The sequence below is a fragment of the Pipistrellus kuhlii genome, unplaced genomic scaffold, assembly GCF_014108245.1.
Source record: "Pipistrellus kuhlii isolate mPipKuh1 unplaced genomic scaffold, mPipKuh1.p scaffold_m20_p_5, whole genome shotgun sequence".
In the NCBI taxonomy this organism is placed as follows: Eukaryota; Metazoa; Chordata; class Mammalia; order Chiroptera; family Vespertilionidae; genus Pipistrellus; species Pipistrellus kuhlii.
Genome location: NW_023425551.1, coordinates 26,951,679 through 26,973,402, shown reverse-complemented (window position 1 = coordinate 26,973,402; position 21,724 = coordinate 26,951,679). Strand labels below are relative to the sequence as shown.

At 38.0% G+C, this 21,724-nt stretch overlaps 1 long non-coding RNA gene across 1 annotated transcript; it reads left to right on the top strand.

The window, feature by feature from the left end:
• Nucleotides 1-169: 169 nt before the first annotated feature.
• On the top strand, nucleotides 170-19,960 carry LOC123651379. Its single transcript, XR_006740051.1, has 3 exons — nucleotides 170-245; nucleotides 16,639-16,640; nucleotides 19,950-19,960. It is a non-coding gene; the product is annotated as an uncharacterized LOC123651379 (long non-coding RNA).
• The last annotated feature ends 1,764 nt before the right edge of the window (nucleotides 19,961-21,724 follow it).

Here is a 21,724-nt window from a genome sequence, read left to right as displayed (position 1 = left end):
AAATCCTCCCAGTGTTTCAGACCTCCAACCTCCTTGATGATCCTAGACCATCTCTGGGATTTTTTCCTCTCCCTCCTTGGTAATATGGAAGTAACATCTAATTTCCTCTCACCTTGCTCCAGGCTCTGGTGCAGGGAAGTATTCAATAAGGCTCCTTGTTTTTCCTGATGGCCACCTTTAGTTCAAGTCTGGTTTTATTGCTTTTGGCTGAAGGCTGTTTCAGAGCTTACAGAGCAAATTCTGCTGTAACCTGATCTTCCAAGTAAGTTATAGCTTGGGACTGAGCACCTACGTATACAAAAGAAAATGAAAAGTAACATTTTAGAAGCAATTTTTAAAATAAATCATGACTTGTATTATATTGTCATATCTAAAGCAGCTTTAGGTCTGACTTTTTAAACAGCATTTCAAAAAGTCAGCATTTTAAATTTATATACTCATCTGTGTTAGGTGAGAGACAATGTGCATTGTGGGTAGAGTATTGATCTGGAGTAAATATAAGTTGAAATTTATTTGAAAAACACTTTACATTAATCTACATAGATAGCAAGAAAAAAATGTATATATAAGGCCTGCTTTATCAAGCCTCTAAATGCAGGCCTTTTGGCTGGCGGGCAAATACCAGCTGGTCATTAAAGTGTGAGATTGGGAGGAATAATGGTGTCAGGGAGACTAAGCTACTATGAGCACTTTGATTTCCCAGGCTCGCTTTTCTTGAGCTCTAAGGGAAAATGCATTCTATGAAAAAAACAAACAAACAAACAAAAAACATCAGTCTCAAAAAGATAAGTAAATAAGGCCAAGAGACATAAAAACATGCTCAAAATCATTAATTATATGAGAGATGCAAATCAAAATGACAATGTGGTACCATCTCACATGTGTCAGAATGGCTATCATCAACAAATGACAAGTTCTGGTGAGGATGCAGAGGAAAAGGAACTCTCCTGCACTGCTGGAAAGAATGCAGACTGGGGTAGCCACTGTGGAAGACAGTATGGAATTCCCTCAAAAAACTAAAAATGAAACTCCCATTTGACCCCGTGATCCCACTTCTAGGAATATATCCAAAGAAACTAGAAACATCAGTCAGAAAGGACATAAGCACCCCTATGTTCATAGTGGCACAATTCACCATAGCTAAGATTTGGAAACAGCTTAAGTGCCCATCAGCAGATGAATGGATTAAAAAACTATGATACGTCTACACAATGGAATACTACGCTGCAGTAAAAAAGAATGAATTTTTATCATTTGCAGCAGCATGGATGGAACTAGAGAGCATTATGCTAAGCGAAATAAGCCAGACAGAGAAAGATAAATATCACATGATTTCATTCATTTAGGGGATATGATGAAAAACATAAACTGATGAACAAAAACAGGTCCAGAGACAGAAAAGCATTGATCGGACCCTCAAACATCAGAGGGAAGGCAGGGGAGGGTAGAGTAAAGGGGAGAGATCAACCAAAGGACTTGTATGCATACATATAAGCCTAACCAATGGACACAGACAACGGGGGGGTGAGGCATGAGTGCAGGAGTAGGAGAGGGCAAGGAGAAGATAAGGACACATATGTAATACCTTAATCAATAAAGAAATAAAAAAGAAACCATAAAAAAAGACAATATTGCAATGTACTTGTGTGCATATATGTATAACCTTGGACACAGACAATGGGTGGTGAGGGCCCATGGGGAAGAGGGAGGACAACAGTGGGCTGGAAGAGGTTAAGGGAGGAAAAATGAGGACCTATGTAATACTTTCAATAATAAAGATTTTTTAAAAGGGGGAAAAAAAGAGTTAATCAGTAAAACATGGAAAGTGAACGTATAATTTAATAAAGTAAGTCCCTGAACATTTTCCCTTCAATTATCTGTTTTCAATTAGTACAATTTTGTCATGGGTTTATGGTGAATTAAATTAAAAAGACAGGATAAAAAGCAAAGACATGAGATTTTTTTTTAAAATACAACAAAAGTAAAGAGATACATATAAATTTAATTTGATTAAATCAGTTTTGCCTTGTTAAATAATGCTTTCATTATTCAAAGGTTACCTTGAACAGGGGAGAAGAAAAAAAACTATTAACAAAGTATTAAACGTAATACAAGGATATATTCCACTTAATTAAAAAAAAACATACAGTATTTGGAACATCTGCCTGGAGACAAGCAGTGTGCTTTGAGTCCATGATGGAGCCCATGACTTTTCTCAAGGGGTTTACATCAAGTGTCACATCCCAGGCAAGACTTCCAGCACCCTGTAGACAAGGTCATGTCTCTGCAACACCCTCCTATAGGCCCCTTCCCTTTTCCTTCTATAGCACTTTCCGTGACAGTCTTAGAGATTTGTTTTGAAATATATTGATGTCTGTGTTCCTAGATCATCAGCTTCATCAGGGAATCACTGTTTTTTTCTCTCTAATGGATTCCCAGAAGCTAGAATAGTGCCTGGCACAGAAGACACATTCAATGAATATTTGTCAAAGACTAAACCAATGAATATCAATGACTAGAATAGAAGACAGAAAGTAATAAGTAACAGGGAGATGGTCATGTGTCTAATTGCTAAGAAAAGAAAATTCATAAAGTAGACTTTTTCCCCCCCAGAATCACATATTATTGAATTGTTTCTCCAAGAGGGCATGAGTTTTTTAAGAGCCTTCAAATTGTTTGCAATATTCTTATTTAAGTGTTATTGACATACAATAAACTTCACATGCTTAATGTGTGCAATTTACTAAGTTTTGACATCTATATATACCTGTAAAACCATAACCACAGCAGATGCATCATCTCAAATAAGTGTCCTTGTGCTCCTGTTCCTTTCTGAGTTTCAGTGCCTAGCAACCACTGATCTCCTTTCTGTTACTCTGGATGAATCTGCATTTTCTAGAGTGTCACATGAATGGAATCATAAAGCATATACTTTTTTTGTCCGGCTTCTTTTACTTGGCATAATTATTTTCAAGTTCACAATGCTAATTGTGTATATTAGTCATTTACTCATTTTTATTGCTGACTAATACTATACAATACTAAAGGCCCGGTGCACAAAATTTGTGCATGGGGGTGGGAGGTTGCAGGACATGTCCCTCAGCCCAGCCTGCACCCTCTCCAATTTGAGATCCTTCTCACAGTCCAGGACTCCCAACCACTTGCCTGCCTGCCTGATTGCCCATAACTGCTTCTACCTGCCAGCCTGATCACCCCCTAACCACTCCCCTGCCAGCCTGATTGACACCTAACTGCTCCCCTGCTGGCCTTATTGCCCCTAACTGCCCTTTCCTGCTGACATGGTGGTCACTCTTAACTGTCCTCCCCTACAGGCCTGGTTGCCCCCAACTATCCTCCCCTGTAGGTCGCCCACAACTGCCCACCCCTGCTGGCCTAGACCCCTCCAACTGTCCTCCCCTGAAGGCTTAATCTCCCCCAATTGTCCTCTCCTGTAGGCCTGGTCACCCCATCTGCCCTCTCTTGCTGGCCATCTTGTGTCCACATGGGGGCAGCCATCTTGTATGTTGGAGTGATGGTCAATTTTCATATTACTATTTTATTAGATAGGATGTCTACATCACAATTTATTTATCCATTTGCCTATTGATGGGCTCACAATTAGGCTGTTACCAGCTTTTTAATATTACTAATAAAGTTGCCATTATATTCACATATAAGTCATTGTCTGGGCACATGCATTCATTTCTATGGCATAAAAACTCAAGAGCAGAATGGCTGATGATATGGTATATACATGATCAAATTTTTAAAGAAGAGTTTACTAAAATAGTTGCTTCATTTAACATTTCCTATAATAGTTTATGATAGCTACAATTGCTCCACACCCTCGCAAAACTTGGTAAGATCAGTCTTTTAAGTTGTACTCATTTAATAGGTAAATAGTGGTGTCTCCTGGTGATAATTTTCATTTCTCTACAATCTACTGATGTTGAATGCCTTTTCATGCTTATTTCCATCCATAAATATACTTTAATAAAGTATTTCTTCCAATCCATTGCCTATATTATATTATTATTGAATTTATTATTGAATTTTTAGCATTCTTTTATATATATTCTGGATACAAGTTTTTATTGGAAAGGTGGTTTTCAAAAATGTTATATCAGTCTGTGATTTGGCCTTTTATTCTCTTAACAGTATCTTCTGAAGAGCAGACAGCTTTAGTTTTAATGAAGCCAGAGTCATCGCTAAAATCTTGCAGAAGCTGTAGAGAGTCCTGCCTGACTGGATAGCTATTTACTTTCTAGTTTACCCAAAGGAAGTGGAGTCATTGCTGAAATCTGTGTTCATGAGGCAATAATTTGGATATGCATCACTAGTCATCATGCTGCCTTCTCAGATCTAATTTTCAAAACCAGGAAAGTACTGCAGTGACTACTCACATACACTTCCTAAGCCTGAACAGCACCCTAGTGTTAAGCATTCACTAATTAGACAACCTATCTCAGAAGGCTTCTAGCCACCCAAGTGTATTACTGATTTTCAGCTCCATCTCTCTGCAGGGTTAATGGCAACAATCCAATAAGGAACATGGCTTAGAAAAAAAGTTGCTACCTTTGTAGTTCTGCAGACTTAATGTGGACTGTAGAAAACCTATTCCCTAGGCACTTGGCTAATTGCACACTATCATCAAGGTTAGCATGTCCCTTTGTTCTTGCAAAATCAGTTGGAATAAGCCATTAACTTTCTATTAGACCGGCATTAGTGGATCAGTGTGTTGATCCCCTTCTGATAGCAAATTTATATACAATAAATAATTTAACATTGAAATTTACATTACACAGACATTTCCTGGTGTGATATCAGGGAATTATTATCTGGAACAAATTATTGGCCAAAAAAATCACTTGTAAAATATCAAAGATAGAATTTAGAAAATCACCATTACACAAACAAACCATTAAATGACAATAGGCACTATTAATTCAAAGGGGAAAAATTATCAACTCTCTTATTTAAACATTTACACAAAATAAGTTACAGTTGGAAAATTGGTATTTTTTTTAGAATTAAAGAAAAGCCAACAAGAAGGAAAATCCTCATACAGGCTTTTATAAATTATTTATCTAAAACTGTGTATGCCTCTTTAGCACAACTTTAATCTTTACTTGTGAATGGGAGAAACATTCCAGCTAAAACAAGAGGTTCTACATTGAATGTACACCTAAAAATATGTAATAATCTATGCAGAGGAAGAACAAGGACTTTGATATTTACTAGAAGAATAAAACACACATGCCTTTTTAGATTTTAGAATATTATAGTTTTATCTTTTCTTTTCATCTCAATTAACATTTCCTCACCTAATAGAAATCCTATTAAAAATATCAACTAAAGACAGAGACAATACATAATAATGCATATAGGTTCTCAGAAATATGTTTTAATCTACGGCTACTATTTGAACAAGAACATGAGATGAAGAAATGCATTATTGCAAAATTAATCAATTAAAATATTATCAAATTAGAGTACCCAAGGAAAGTTAAAAGTTGGCATAATAAAAATTTTCTCCCTGTCTTGGTTAAGCAGCATTCATTTAATTCACAATCCTTTTAAAACAACATCAATGTAATTGTTCATTTTTCAGAGAGGGTGTACATGATATTTTCTCCTGGGTGGGTAGAGTGGGGAGGAAAAAAAATCTTTCTTCCCATTTTCTCCAGAATCTAGACTAAATGTGCTCAGATCTGGTAGAGAATTTCTTGCTGAGTCTCCAAAATCACCACAAAACAAATATTCAAAATGCAATGCAACAATATACCAAAGCAGTAGTTGTGGTGCGGCAGCTGTGATAAGAGTATGTCACCAGCATAGAACCCAAAGAATTCAGATTCTAGTTATCACCTGTCACATCAGTTCACCACCCACAGCATAATAGAGCAATGTGGGAGGGGAATATTTATTTTCCCATCCTTCTTCTCTAAAAATTATAAAACTGAAATAGAGTTGGGGTGAGATTCTTCGTTGTGTGTTGACCCCTCTGATCAAAATAATGAAAACATCACAGATTCTCTGGTTATTTACATCTTTTCCCTATAACTCATACTGAGTGAGATATGACAAGGGACAACTGAAGCCTATGTATGCTTCCTGTCAGAAAGGCTCTTTAGCATCTGAAGTAGCAGTCTGGACCAGGATCTGGACCGTACGAGGACAGCAGAGATCTGGCTCTGGTTCGAACATTGGAAGAAAACTAATGATGGGAAATTTATGATAGTGTGCATGTTCCCTGAGGTCACAGCACTAGTTAATTAAATAATTGGTATACGTATCTTTCAATGGACAACAGGACTGGCGTAAATCCCTGTGAAGTAGGGGCATCAAGTAACATCTTACATATTGCTGAGCCTTTCACAAATATAAGCTTTAATCCTTGCTGCTATCACATCAGGTAGAAGTCTTATCTGCTTTTCAGTAATAAAATGACTGAAGCCCAGAGAAGGTAAATCGAGTTACCAAAGTTGCACAATTTAGGAGATGTTTCACAGTACGAGATGTAAACACAAGCCATGCTGCTAAAAAGCTTAATTCTTTAACCACTCTTACTACTGTCTCATGTTCTATTATAAGCACTCCAGAACTTGGCAAGTTTTTTAAATGAATCGCCAGTTTGATGCCTGGATCAAATGGATGGGCCTTAGAGGAACTTATATTCTTTCACTTGCCCCAAGCCTGATCTAACAAGGAAGAAACTGGATATCAATGTGCTGTATTTTCAAGAGTCACTTCCCCTTTTTTAAATATGGGTCCTACTCTTGACATTCAACTCTTAGCTTTGTTGGAGGCAAGGAGTGGGGAGGGTATTTCTGTGGCTTGTAGAATATTAAGCAGCACCCCTAACCTGTACCCACTAGATAGAGCTATCCATCATCCCCAATAGTGACAGCCAAATGTGTCTTTAGACACTGACACCATCAAATGTCCCTGGGGGACAAAATTGTCCCTTGCTAAGAATCACTCATCTAGAGTTCCTTTTAAAGTGTGTGTGTTTTTTTATCTCTCAGGAGATGACAAGTTTTATCAAATAATAGGGATTTAAACCGAGATTATAAGGGAAGGATTGGATCTAGGTTAATTTTGGGAAGATGAGACAGGACTGGCTAGAGGTCACAGAGACACACTTCAGCCTAAAGCCGTTCAAAAAACATTCACCAAGTGTCGAAGAGAACCTGGGGCTGTAAGAAGAAAGCAGAACCACCCTGACCCTGGGACCCCACCATCAGGCATCACCTCCTCCAGGTCTGCCCTCGGCTGGCCCTGCCACAGCAAGGCCTTTACGGGACAGGTAACTTCTTTTATTTTAATTTGCTGACTCACCACTTAGTCTCCCCGCCTGAAACTGTCTAGAAGATGGAACTAGATTTAAACTTTTAGAAAAAAGGCACAGAGTAAAAAAGTCTATGTTCCCTGCAGTCACAGCACCAGTTAATACAACTTCAAAGGCATAAAACTCCACATGGATAGAAGTAAAAAGTTCCTCTGAGACCACAACGTTGGCAGTCTCCAAGTGTTTTATCTCCAAAGTTTTCTGCCGCTGTTTCAGGACTTCTTTTGTTTTGTTTTGTTTTCTGTTATTTTTTCCTATATAAATTTTAAAAAGCTTGTTTGTTTTTCCATTGCCTTAGACCCAGATTATATGAGTTCAACTCCTGGCTCTGTCACTATTTGTGTGTCCTTGGGCAGATTACTCATACTTTGTGCCTCAGCCTTATCTAAAAATTAGGAGAAATAAAGAAACCAATACTGTTCAGCAAACTGGAAGACTAAACCAGGTAATATTTATGAAGCACTTAGGGCAGTTCCTAGCACATAGTAAATACTCAATAAATGTTAGCTGTTATTATTATTAGTATGGTTACTATTATTATTATTAACCACTAGCATTCAGGTACCCATGATGTGCCTACTACTATGCAAGACACATTAGATTTGATATCTTCTTAAAATCTTTACAGAAATTCTATGATGTATTATTGTCTTTTACATCATAGATATAAAACCTGAAATTCAAAAATATAAATAATTTGCCTAAAGTTATTTAGTTAGTAAATGATGAATCTAGGAGCCTGCATTCCTCAGCTCAGAATGAGTAAATTAACAAGAATTAAGAATAGAGAAAGAGGTGACAATTAGATATTGACCACTTTAAATAGAATCCTTAAAAACAACATTTCAGAAACAACCATGGGTATGTGGTGTCATTAGGACAGGTTTCATTCATAAATGGTCACTCTTTCCTCCCTTTTTGCTCAGTTATGAGAAAATTTTAGTTATAAGGTAAAGAATATTAGGGAAATTTTTGTCATTTATTTATCCATTCAGTATCACTATATGGGTTGAATTGTTTGTCCCCAAATTCAAACATTGAAGTCCTAACCAGTAGCATCTCAGAATGTGACCCTATTCAGAAATTGGATGGTTGTAGATATAATTAGTTAAATTAAGAGGAGAAGGGTGAGCCCTAATTCAATCGGATGAGTGTCCTTACAAAAAGGGGAATTTGGAGACAGACAATCAGAGAGAAAAAATTATGTGAAGAGTCATGCACATGGGAAGAAGATAGCCATGCACAAGACCAAGAGAAAGATATGAAACAGATCCTTCCCTCAAGACCCTCAAAAGATAATCCTACTGGCATCTAGGCTTTAGACCTTAAGCCTCCAGAACTGTGAGAAAATAAATGCCTGTTGTTTAAGCCCCAGTTTTGTGGTGCTTTATTACAATAACCCTAGCAAACAATCGCCAACTATACCGGTCTCATACACTAGGGTATGCTGCAATAACAAATGAAGTCACCCACATCATAGAATCTTATTCCAAAAGTGTATTCCTCTTCCACAAAAAGTCTCTGCAACCCTCCCAGAAGGCTGATCTCTATGCAGCCACTCTGCATTCAGGGTGCTTCCATCGTGTGGGACCTTCAGCCCAACTATGTTAATACTTTATACAACATGGGAGAGTGTCCAGGAAGGTCCACACTGTCAATTAAATCTCACTTATTCCATTGACTACAATATGACCCTTTCAAGAGGCAGGTGCTGATAAAGATAACCACCCTCTCTACAGGAAGAGCCAGAAAACCCCCATACAAACTATATGCTCAGAAGAGACACACAGAAGTTTAAAACAACAGATATGCCTCTCACCCTTATAGGAATTACAATGCAAGTGAGAGAAGCACATTTGATACATAAGAAACAAATGCAAAAGGAATTTAAATGGTGGTAAGTGCCTGGAAGGAAATAGGGTGCTCAGTAATGAATAGATAATGAATAATGAAAGAGGAGAGGCAGATTATAGGATGACCAGGAGAGACCCCTCTGAGATAAAACTTGATAGGTGAGAAAGAGCTATTTATGCAAAAATCAGAAAAGAATGCTCCAGGAACAGGCTTTTTTATAGATTATAATAGCAAAGGCTTTCTTAGCACTTACTGTATGCCAGGAGCTGTTTCACATGCTGTAAATATAATATATATATACCAGAGGCCTAGTGCCCAAAATTTATGTGGGGCAGGGTTGTCCCTCAGCCTGGCCTGTGCCCTAAAGCAGTCCGGGACCCCTAGCTCCTTACCACCTGCCTGCTTGCAGCAGAGATAGGAGAAGTTCCCATCACCACTGGTGCACTTACCAGCCATGTAATTGGCTTCTGGCTGAGCAGTGCTCCCCCAGTAGAAACCCACTGACCAACAGGGGGCAGCTCCTGCATTGAATGTCTGCCCCTGGTGGTCAGTATGCATCATAGCAACCAGTCATTCTGGTTGTTTTGCTGTAATGGTCATTTAGGCTTTTATCATATAGACTAGAGGCCCTGTGCACAATATTCGTGCATGGGTGTGTGTGTCCCTCAGCCCAGTCTGCACCCTCGCCAATCTGGGACCCCTTGAGGGATGTCCGACTGCCCGTTTAGACACAATGTATCCTGGTGGAATTGGGCCTATACGAGCATTCGGACATCCCTCTCACAATTCAGGACTGCTGGCTCCCAAATGCTTCCCTGCCTGCCTTCCTGATTGCCCCTAACCACTTCTGCCTGCCAGCTTGATCATTCCCTAACCACTCCCCTGACAGCCTAATTAATGCCTAACTGTTCCCCTACCAGCCTGATTGCCCCTAACTGCCTTCCCCTGCAGGCCTGGTCACCCCCAACTGCCCTCCACTGCTGGCCTGATTACCCCTAACTGCCCTCCCTTGCTGGCCTGGTCATTCCCAACTGCCCTCCTCTGCTGGCCATCTTGTAGCGGCCATCTTGTGTTCACATGGGGGTAGCCATCTTTGACCACATGGGATGGCCATCTTGTGTGTTGGAGTGATGGTCAATTTGCATATTATTCTTTTATTAGATAGGAGATAGGTAGATAGATAGATAGATAATTTAATTCAATTTTACAGATAAGAAAAGAGACAGAGACCTGAAGTGGCTTGCCTAAGTTACAGAGCTGGTAAGCAGAGGAGCAAAAGTTCAAACCAGGCACTTCGGTTCTGGAGTCTGTGTACTTAACCACTATACCTAAAGCTATGATTATGAAGAGCTTGGCTTGTTTAAGAAACCTAACAGTGAGTGGGATGGGATAAGGGAGTGAAGGAAAGAATGGGTTGAAGGGTATACTAAGAGACTAGGTCATATAGGACCTTTTGATCTTTGAGAAAGTTTAAATTTTAGCCTTAAGTGCAATTTAATGCCACTTAAGAGTTTTAAGAAAACATGTGAAGTGATTTACATTTTAAGAGACTACTCTGTGAATTGGAGTGGGTGTAGACTGAAATCTGGAATGCCTTGAGATAGCTATTGTAAAAGTAGATTTTGTATTAGTTTTCTATTGCTGCTGTGACAAGTTAGCAAAGTGACACAGATTTACAATTTTATAGCTCTATAGGTCAATACTTGACATGAATCTTATAAGGCCAAGCTCAGACTGTGGGATCCCCTCTGGGAACTCTAGGTGAGCATTCACTTCTTTGCCTTTCCTGGCTGCCTGCTTCCCTGAGCTCATTATCCCTTTTTTCCATCTTCACATCCAGCATCTTCTGACCATCTGGCTCAGTGCTTTTCTCATGCTGCCACCTCTCTCTCTCCTTTTCATTTTTAATGAACCTTTAGATTACATTTGGCCTACCTTCAAAATCCAAAGTAATCTCCCCCTTTTAATATTATCTGATAAACAACCTTAATTTCTTCTGCAACTGAATTTCCTTTGCCATGTAATCTAACATATCCACAAGTTCCCATGACTAGGAGGGAAACAACTTTGGAGGACCATCATTCTGCCTATCACACTTTTTAAAGACTATCAAGAATAGTTTGTCCTAATAATGTATGGTATAATCTTATAATTACTATCTTGGCAACCATTAAAAACAAAAGAGTTATGACATAAAAAGATGACATGGAAAGGATTATGTGATAAAATGCTAGGTAACATGCACACCATTATTTTTCAATCCTGGATTTCTTCCAGAAAGGTCAATGAGAAGTAAAGGTTTGCTTTATTTACACTGTTTGTGGAAGTGCCAGGAGGAAACAGTAGTTATGTCAGCACTCAGGATGTCATGAACTTGACACCTGCGACCTAAGTATTTTCCAATAGGAGCTCAGTCTTTTTCCTCTGGGTAGACTCCTTCCTCTCTCAAGAATTTCAAGTTTGTCTATTCTTTCTTCCTTCATCTTATCTATGTTTCCAGTAGCTTGTTGAACAAAATACATTTTCTTAATGACCAAGTCATGTTTTTATTCCACTAATTTAACCCTTTTTACTTTACACAGCAAATATAAAATTTAAAATAATATTTTCCCCAACATATATGACCACCTATTGAACCACCTAGAAATTGTATTTGCCCAAGTGTTAATCAATCTATCAATAACTCTATTGTGATATAATTTTCTCTCTGATTAGGATCATCCATACTTCTCAACTGTTTCATGTCTTTCTAAATTATGGCACCCAATAAAAAGCTGTGGTATCCCACATTCTTTTTTTTAAATATATTTTATTGATTTTTTACAGAGAGGAATGGAGAGGAATAGGGAGTTAGAAACATCGATAAGAGAGAAACATTGATCAGCTGCCTCCTGCACATTCCCTACTGGGAATGTGCCTGCAACCAAGGTACCTGCCCTTGACCAGAATGAAATCTGGGACCCTTCAGTCCACAGGCCAATGCTCTATCCACTGAGCCAACCCAGTCAGGGCATTCCCCACATTCTTTATTCTGAACCAACAGAAGAGTATAAAAGTTAACATAACAGCATTGTTAGTATGAAAATATATGTGTACTTGTATATGTTTGGGTATGTGCACAGTACAAGTAGGTGTGAGTACATTTAAAAGAGTCCATAAATATAATATATGCCCTGAGTCATGATGAACAGTTACCTCCAGGTGAGAAATTAAGTGAAGCTAAATTTGTTATATACCTTTCCTTCCCTACCCCCAAATAAGTATGTATATAGAAAGGGAGAAAAATTCATTTTCATTTGTAAATAAATGTGTGCTTTAAAGATAACTGGTGCACTACCTTACCTTCTGTGCATGACTCATCAGATTTCATGGCACTACTAACAGATCCACCCTCTGCTGTCTCTGGGTCATAGGTCACATTGGACTCAGTCAGGTGTGTAAGACACACTGACCCTGATTAAATAAATAAATTGATGTTGAAAGCTAATAAAATTACCATCAACAAGTCAACAGGATTCCATCAGCACTGAAACTCAATAAAGGGAAAGTAGTCCATTTTTGCCTCATTCACTTTCTGAAGAAGACGGTTGGTACCTCATTGATTTTTTTTTTTGTCCTCTATGAATAATGTTTGCCTGCTCATTTAATTTGAAGTTAAGCTCAGGATTATACATTGGTTCTTAATTTGTTTTCTGTACCCATTTCCTCCCCCGCTTCAGTTTCTTAACTCTTTGTTTTACAATAAGCGTTACTGCCACCTAACACCTGAACCACCGTCTAATTGTGTGTAGCCTTTAAACTGAGCCTAATTATTACATTTTTAGTTGTTGAACAAAAATGCAGTGGCCTGTAATGCCTATAGTAATTACTAAATTTCTTTTAACATAGAAAGCTTGCCAATTCTTCTGAACAAGGCTTTTTGTCTGTGCTGCTGGGACAGTTCAGTACCAACCTCCAAAAAGACAAAGTGGGGTCAAGCAGCAAGCCCTCCAGGATTCTTCAGCATCATCTGCTCCCATCGGCCTCCTGCCAGGTGTCCTCACCTGGACCTGTCCTCTCCTTTTGCATTCATGTCCCTTTCCACATTTCTCACCCTTCCTGGAAGCAATGCTCATTCCGCATCCCCACTTTGTCTACCTGAAAAACTGCTATTCACAACTTAAGAGCATGTATCGCCCCCTTCATACACTAACCCTGGCCTCCCACACGACACCCACAGTAGCTCTTTATTTTCTACCTGTCACCATTCCTCCAACTCAAATTTGAACTTTTGAGTCCAAAATAATACTAACACGTAGCATGTGACAGTTTGATTCAATATGATTTACATAAATTAAGTCATTTTATAATCACCACAACCAGAGATGAGTACTTCTATTATGCCCTATTTACAGGTGAAAAGAACAAAAACAGAAGTATCAATACATACACCTTATGTAACTTGCCCAAGGTCACATGGATTTAAACCAGTTCCATTCTCGCTCCCAAATTGACACTCATCCATTATACTATTTTCCCACTCAGTAATATCTTGATGGTAAAATAACAAGAACAGTATGAGTAAAACTGAATTGAAAAACAGGTTGGTACTGGAGTCTCATATGAGATTGTTACTCTTTCCTAAATTACCACCATCAGACACGGATAGAGACTCTGTCAGAAAGGCCTGACCCAATAAGGTTCATGAGGCTCATGCTCAGGCAGGAGGAGAGTAGAAACTGCAGGAAGACCAGGAAACAGCTGGAATGGAAAGCTGGAAGTTTATCATGTATGGCCAGGTCAAACATGACAGAGGGGAACTGGACAAAAATGGATTTTGTTAGTAAATGAAAACTTTGAGATTGTTAAAATAACTGTCTCCTAGTTAGTAAAAATAACTGAGCCCACAGTTGAACATCCTCTATAGTATCTTCCAGCATTCCTGCTTTAATCACTTCAATCTTTGACAATTCACTATCCTCCAAAGGCATTCTATTCCAATTTCAAATGGTTCAACTTGTTAGAAAGTTCTTTATATTTTGCTAGTAACTGCCTCTCGTTTACTTTTACACGTTTGCCTTGGTTGTGCTTTATGTAGACAAAGACAAGACATCTAGTCAACTCTCCCACGTGATAAATCATGCTATTGTAGTCACAAGTTCCCCTAGCCTAGAAAACATGTATCCCGCTTCTGCATTGTAGATGATGGTCCCCTGTCTCCTCACTGCCCACTCATTTTCCTCTGGAACTGCACTCAGATGCCAGTGTCTCTTGTGCTTTCTGGAATCCCAAACTGGACTCAATAGTGTAATTTCAAGCTCTCACTAATGCTGAGACTAAGCCTACTACTTCTGCTCTGATACTCTTCTGTTAACATAACTTTACAATTTATTTCAAGGGAGCAGCCATATGATACTGTTGCTTCATATTAAGCTTCAGGTTAATAAAAACTTCTGAGTTTTTGTTATGTTTGAATTTTCTCCTTTTTGTCAGTTTGTTCAAAGTGTTACTGAATAGCAGTTGCTTACCCAACCCCCATAAGTCCAAGAGTTTGAGTTTTTCTTTAAAAAAAAACATATATTTATCCCTAAATAATTTCACTTTACTATATTAATATTTCAGAATACAGAGGGTCACTGAAATGTCTGGTTTAGTTATATGGGTCAATTCTCCATCTTTAGTTCTCCACTTGTTTATAAACATACAGTAAGTATGCCAATCAACCATTCAGCTGCTCATTAGTGCAGATGCCCTCTGAACCATTTTTTAACCAAGTTTGTGCAACAGTATGAACCGAAAAGTTAAGGAATTGCATTTCTTATGAACATTCCCTGAATACCTCTGATGTCTCACTTTTCAGGCTGGTCCACTCCCTATTAGTGTAAATTACTGAGGCTTCACAGAAATTAAATCAATGCCATTTGTCAGCAATCCTATAGGGCTTTGCCATTGCATCTGGCACTGACAGTTGGCAGCAAGTGTACTTCACTTTTAAATGGTCTGGTGACAATAGATAGCTGTCATTCAGTCAAATCCTGAGCACAGCTCCTGTCTTTAAGTGAGGCATGCTCAAATATGAAGCAGTGGAATCAAGAGACTCTTGGATGTAGCCAGAGGAGACCCGAACAAATCATTTAACCTGTGTGTTACTTTTGGTATTACTGAATATATATTAGCCCAAAGTATCATTCACAAAAGTAGTATGTTAGCTATTTTTTTAAAAAAATCAAGCTTTCCATTAATAATCTAATCCTTATGTTTGCTATTGACATTTTACCTCCCCACAGGCTCATGTGAATTTTTTTAGGGGCTGGGAGTATTTTTCATCTTATACTGGTAATATAAAGCTGATTCCTCCAAAATACTCGGGGATGACAGACAATTAGAAAAGAGGTGGCAGAATTAAACATGGTCAGGATTTATGAAAAGAGGTGGCAAAATTAAACATAGTCAGTAGAAAATTGATGGATCAGTTATTGCTATTTATTTTTGGAATCAGAATTTTTTTGAATATCATTTATGGCATATAAGAGAAATTGAAGAAGTGGATACATAAATAAATAGGACATTTTCTACAATCAAGAGATCCCCAAGCTACTGAAAGAAAGAAGAAATAAACACTTAAGTTAATGACTGATGAGGAAAAAATTCTACCTAATAAAATAGTAATATGCAAATTAACCATCACTTCACTCCACAAGCCACACCCACAAGCAGGCCCACCAGCCAATCAGAGCAAGTATGCAAATAAACCCAACCAAGATGGCTACAGCCACAGAGAGCAGGAGGGAGGTGTTTCCCTGGCAACAGAGGAAGCCAAGCTTTCCCCCTGCCCTTGCAGGCCTAAGCCTCCACTCAAAGCTATGAAGTTTCAATTATAGAAGTAAACAAATCCAAACAGAAATGGCTGCCACCCCTGAGTGAGCAGGAGGCTTGGCTCTGCTCCAGGGTACAAAGTTTCAATTACAGAAAGTAAATATATCCCAGATGCTAGGGTCTTCACTTGAGTAGCTGTGAGGCTTGGCTTGCCTGCAAACCACCACAGGCCCTTTGCTCAGGCTGTCCCACTCCCTAAGGGAACCTCCACCCTGATTCAGGACACCCTTCAGGGCAAACCAGCTGACCCCCACCCTTGCAGGCCTATATCTTATCTAATAATAGAGTAATATGCAGATTGATCATTACTCCAACACACAATATGGTTGCCCCAATGTGGTCAAAGATCGTTCCTTTATGTGGACACAAGATGGCCAGCAGGGGAGGGTAGTTGGGAGGGACCAGGCCTGCAAGGGAGGGCAATTGGAGGCAATCAACCCTGCAGGGGAGGGCAGTTAGGGGTGACCAAGCCAGCAGAGGAGGGAAGTTGGGAGCAAACAGGCTGGCAGGGGAACAGTTAGACATCAATCAGGCTGGCATGGGAATGATTAGGGGGTGATCAGGCTGACAAGCAGAAGCGGTTAGGAACAATCAAAAAGGCAGGCAGGTGAACAGTTGGGAGCCAGCAGTCCTGGATTGTGAGAGGGATGTCTGACTGCCCATTTAGGCTCGATCACTTTGTATACTTCATTCCATTCCCTTCTGGCCTGATTAAATTCCTTTTAGTCAGGTTCTTATATTATGATTGTTACTTCATTATTTTTTTTAATAAAAAAGAAATTAACCTCATTTCTTTTGCATATGAGTTTCTATAAAACTTTTTCTTCAGAGAAAATGTACTATGGGCTGGGACTCTGTTTAGTGTTTCAAAAATTCTTTGTGTTAGTCAAAGTTCTCTGTAACATTCTTTATAATGAAGACCAATATTACTCTTTAATTGCTGCTCAATAGATTACAATCAGCATGCCTACACAAAGTGAGTTCATATTTTTATCCCAAGAAAATTAGCAGGCAACCATAATGCAGCTCTTCCACTATTTTATTTATTTATTTATTTACTTACTTATTTATTTATTTATTTATTTATTTATTTATTTTGGAAGGGAAGTTTAAAGAACTTCAACTACTCAAGCTCTTGGAAGATGACAAATCAATTGATAATAATCTTCCAGCTTTAAATGTATTCAAGACATTCTCTGTAGGTAAACAGTTATCACTGCTAATGAAGCTAATGCTTTAAATTTCCTTCAGTCTTTAATATTTTTCTGCTGAGAGAAAGAATATTTGGTGTTTTTAGGATCTGGGGAGTATGTGGGAATAGTCTATTTATGTCTACTGAACTGTACCTTTAATATACTATTGCCGTATTACTAGCATTTATCACCAATATGTGTAAGACAAATCAGTGAGATTGTTAAAAAAAAAACAAAAAACTAAAATATGATATTTATATTGCACTCAGAAAGCTCTTTGGACAACATCTAAAAGGCAATCAATTATTTCTTTTTTTTTCTTGCATGTAATTATTAAGATGCATATCTTTTTGCTAAGTTAGTGTAGGTGATAACTATTTTTTCTCCCTAATACCTTAAGACTTCTAAGATTATATAATCTAAGAGAAGAAATACCCATATAGACAAAAAAAATTCCAATGTAATAGCAGTTATAATAAAAAATCCTATATAATAAAAGCCTAATATGCTAAGTTCCTGGTCTTTCGGTCGGCCATTCAACCAATCAAAGCATAATATACTAATGATATGCTAAGTCCATTCAACCACTCACTATGATGTGCACTGACCACCACGGGGCAGAAAGTCAACCAATCAACCAATCACTATGATGTTCACTAACTACCAAGGGGCAGATGCTCTGACTGGTAGATTAGATTGCTGCTGAGGTCCAGCCAATCAGGATTGAGCTAGACAGGCCGAACATAACCTGGAGCCCTGCTATGGTCCCTCCCCTGCTGGCGAGCCTCCCATGTCCCTTTTTGGCCCCAACCATGCACCAGTGGGGTCCCTCGGGTTGGCCTGTGCCCTTTCACAATCCAGGCTCAGGGACCCCCCTCCCCCTGAGTGCACAAATTTTGTGCACCCGGCCTCTAGTATCAATATAAAAAAAAATCCCCAACTGGGAGACTTAAAGGGACTTTACATAGAAGATGATATTTCAAGTGAGCTTTGAAGAATGAGTAGTCATAGACCAGGTGAAGAAGAGGGGGAAGAGTATATCTAAAGAAGATGTAAGAGCTTATATAAAGCCCAAGGGATATGATAAACCTCAGCATATTCAGAAATGAACAAGTGTCCTAGTGGACCTATATGTTTTGATGATTTAGTCTATTCAGGCTGTTATAACAGAGGACCATTGACTAGGTGGCATATAAATAATAGAATTTTTTTCTCATAGTTCTAAAGGCTGGAAGTCCAAGACCAGGGTGCCAGCATGGTTGGGTTCTGGTGATAGCTGAATTCTGGGTTGCAACTGAACTTTATATATATATATATATATAAAGTTCAGTTGCAACCCAGAATATATATATATATCCTTACTTATAAGAGCAAAAAGAGAAAGCAAGCTCTCTGTAACTCTTCTAAGGTCACTAATCTCATTCATGAGAACTGCCCACCCTCATGACTGCATCTAATTCTAATTACTGCCCAAAAGCATCCCCCCACATGCTATCACATTGGGGAGTAGGGTTTTAACATAGAAAATTCAAAGTACACAAACTTTCACCTGCTTTACTGTGTATACATATATCAAATTTTTATGTTGTATATCCTAAACTTATACAATGTTTTGTTAATTATATCTCAATAAAACCAAAAGAAAAGATTCACCTCCTGAGGAGTTTAGAATTTACGCTATAAGCAAAAGGAAACCAATAAAGATTTTTAGAAAATAGATATCATGAAGAGGTATACACAGAAAAGAAAATCAGGTGAAATTTAGATGAGATAGACAATAGCACTTATATATTTATAGATATTTTAATTTCTCAGAATATATTATTAATTTTTATATCATATCTGCAGTCTTGATCTCCTTGTGTCATCTTTTCAGCTTGGTTCTCATGACTCACTAAAAAATAAACCTTGAAACCAAATGAAAGAACATTTGATTCAGAACCCTCATCTTCCAAATAAAGAGAATGAGTGATAAAGCATTCTGATAAAGGATTAGAGCAGGGGCAAATCATTTAATGCATGAATCTGTGGGTTGGCAGCTCCTCTGCTATGACTACTGACTTAGGTTGGGTTCACTCCCGGCTCTTTGTTCAGCTGCTGGATGCATAAGGGCTGGCTGGGCTAAGATCATTCAGGCTCACCTATGAGCTGTCTTACAGATCAGCCCCATTTGGTGGATGGGCTCAAGAGAGCAAGAAGTGTGCAAGGCCTCCTAAGGCCCCAACTTAAAACCAGTTCCACTTTGCTTCTTGTGGTCTATTGGTCAAAACAAGTGACAAGGCCAGCTTAGGTTCAAGGAATGGAGAAATGGGCTCACAAAAAGCTATGGCATTTTCCCCTAATCTACTTGCCTAAAAAAGAAGCTTTATGATCAGCAATGTTATTGTTACTTCAGAGCAACCTATATGTCAGTCTAGCTATTGACAAAACCAGAGATTAATTTTTCAGTTTATATTGAATTTTCTTCCATTTTTTTCTATCACTCACCTTGCTTACCTATATCCTTTTTTTATCACACAATTTTTTTAAAATATCACACAAATTATTATAGTAAGAATATTGGTTTTCATGAGTCATTCTTATGCACTGACACTAGGTTTTCAAAATAGAATGCAATGTCACTAAACATTTTCTGTTTCATTCAAGCCTGGCTAATTAATTTGTGTCCATCTGGAATCTTATCTCCACACAGGGAGGAAGAGCAAACTTTGATCAGTTTCCAGCCCAAAAACAGTCCTCCTGTTTACAAAATACTAGTAAGGGCATACAAATATGCATGCAAATGTACTCTTTAAAAAAAAAAACAGATTTGAATCACTTTAGTATATTTTTGGAAAACTTTGTTCACTTCATCTTCTTGGCATTTCATTATATTTTACGATCACAAAATCAACTCTCCTGCAACAAAGCGAAACATGGCTCTTTGAAATAAATGTTGTCATTAACAAGCCATGCCAGGCACGGTGACAGATTTGCAGCTGTAATGAATAACATTTCCCAAAAAGTTCTTCTGTCTGACAGAAAAGCTGTGACATTACTGCAGGCAACAGTGTTGAAAACTAAAAGATTGATTGATGCAAGTGGATAATTGAAACCTCAGTACTGTCACATGTGTGTCAGCCTAACAACCAAACTACTACTCCAAGATCATATTTATCATGATACAGCCTCTCTATGAATAAGAAAACCACATGTTGAAAAACGTAGACTCTATCCTATTAAATATGATTTAGGAGGATGCCATTGTCGGTGAGTACATCAATAGCAATAAATGGCACAGTACTCAAACTTACTTCAGAATTCACATTCTGGTTGAAAATTAGTTTCTGTAATGAAACCCAGTCAAAGTAGACATTTAACTCTTTTAATAGCAGAGTAACGGACACATTTTCTAGTTTATCTATAATTAACCTTGCAGTTAGGTGCTGAATTTGAAAAACTAGACAGGGTAGAATCTTGCTAAAACTTTCTTTTCAAACCATATTTTTTCATGTCTGTTTGTTTATATCAGATTTCCCTCTAAATACTTGTGGTTCTGTATTTATATATAGAATTTATGGAACATATATGTTCTTATATAGAGAAAATGTATAATGAAATTTAGACTATGTATAGTAAAATATAGAACAGCTTGTGGTAACTGTTTTATATTCCACAGTTTGGAGGATGAAATGGTATGACTATAGAAAGGCAAAGATTATGACATGTGATTTACCTATTCATGTGAAAAAGACAAAAAAACCGAGTCCCCAGCTTTTCTAGCAAATTTGGAATCTTTGGGAATCCAAGCCACTCTCCTGGGTTTAGGTTTCCAGGTATTATATATAAAAGGATTGGTCAGTAGGTGATTAATTTATCCCAGTTTATCCAGGATGTTATCTAGTTTTAAAACTGAATGTCTTATACCCAGCAAAGTCCTCCTTGGTCCAGGCAAGTAGAGACAGTTGACCATCCTAGTAATCATGAACATCTTGGGTATCATAGATGTTTTCAAGACTATAATGGGAAGTGTGAACTCTACCTTCAGAAAAAATTATGTACACAGATATTCACAAAATGTTCTATAGAATTTCAGAAGGTCATTGACCTGTTTATGAATTCCAGGCAGATAACCCATCCACAAGATTATCATTCCAGGTCTTTCCCGTTGGCATAAAGATGATTAGTGAGAGGATCTTTTGTGCTTGTTGCAATGTAGAGTTTGCATTGTACTGAACAAATAAGAGAAGGGGAATGAGTTTTGTCACCCCAGGGCTTTATAATTCCAATAACATGCAGAACAAGGAAAGTGACATTTTTTCTAGTAAGTATAGTGGAAATAATGACAACACAGAATAAAAATGGCATTCAAAATATTTTTAATCAAATTTGCCTCATAGGTTTTGTTGTACTGTTAATGTCAAACATCTTCCAACCTTTTCACTAGATTTTTCATTTCCTGTTACACTGTCCATCAAAGTCTGCGTTCCTT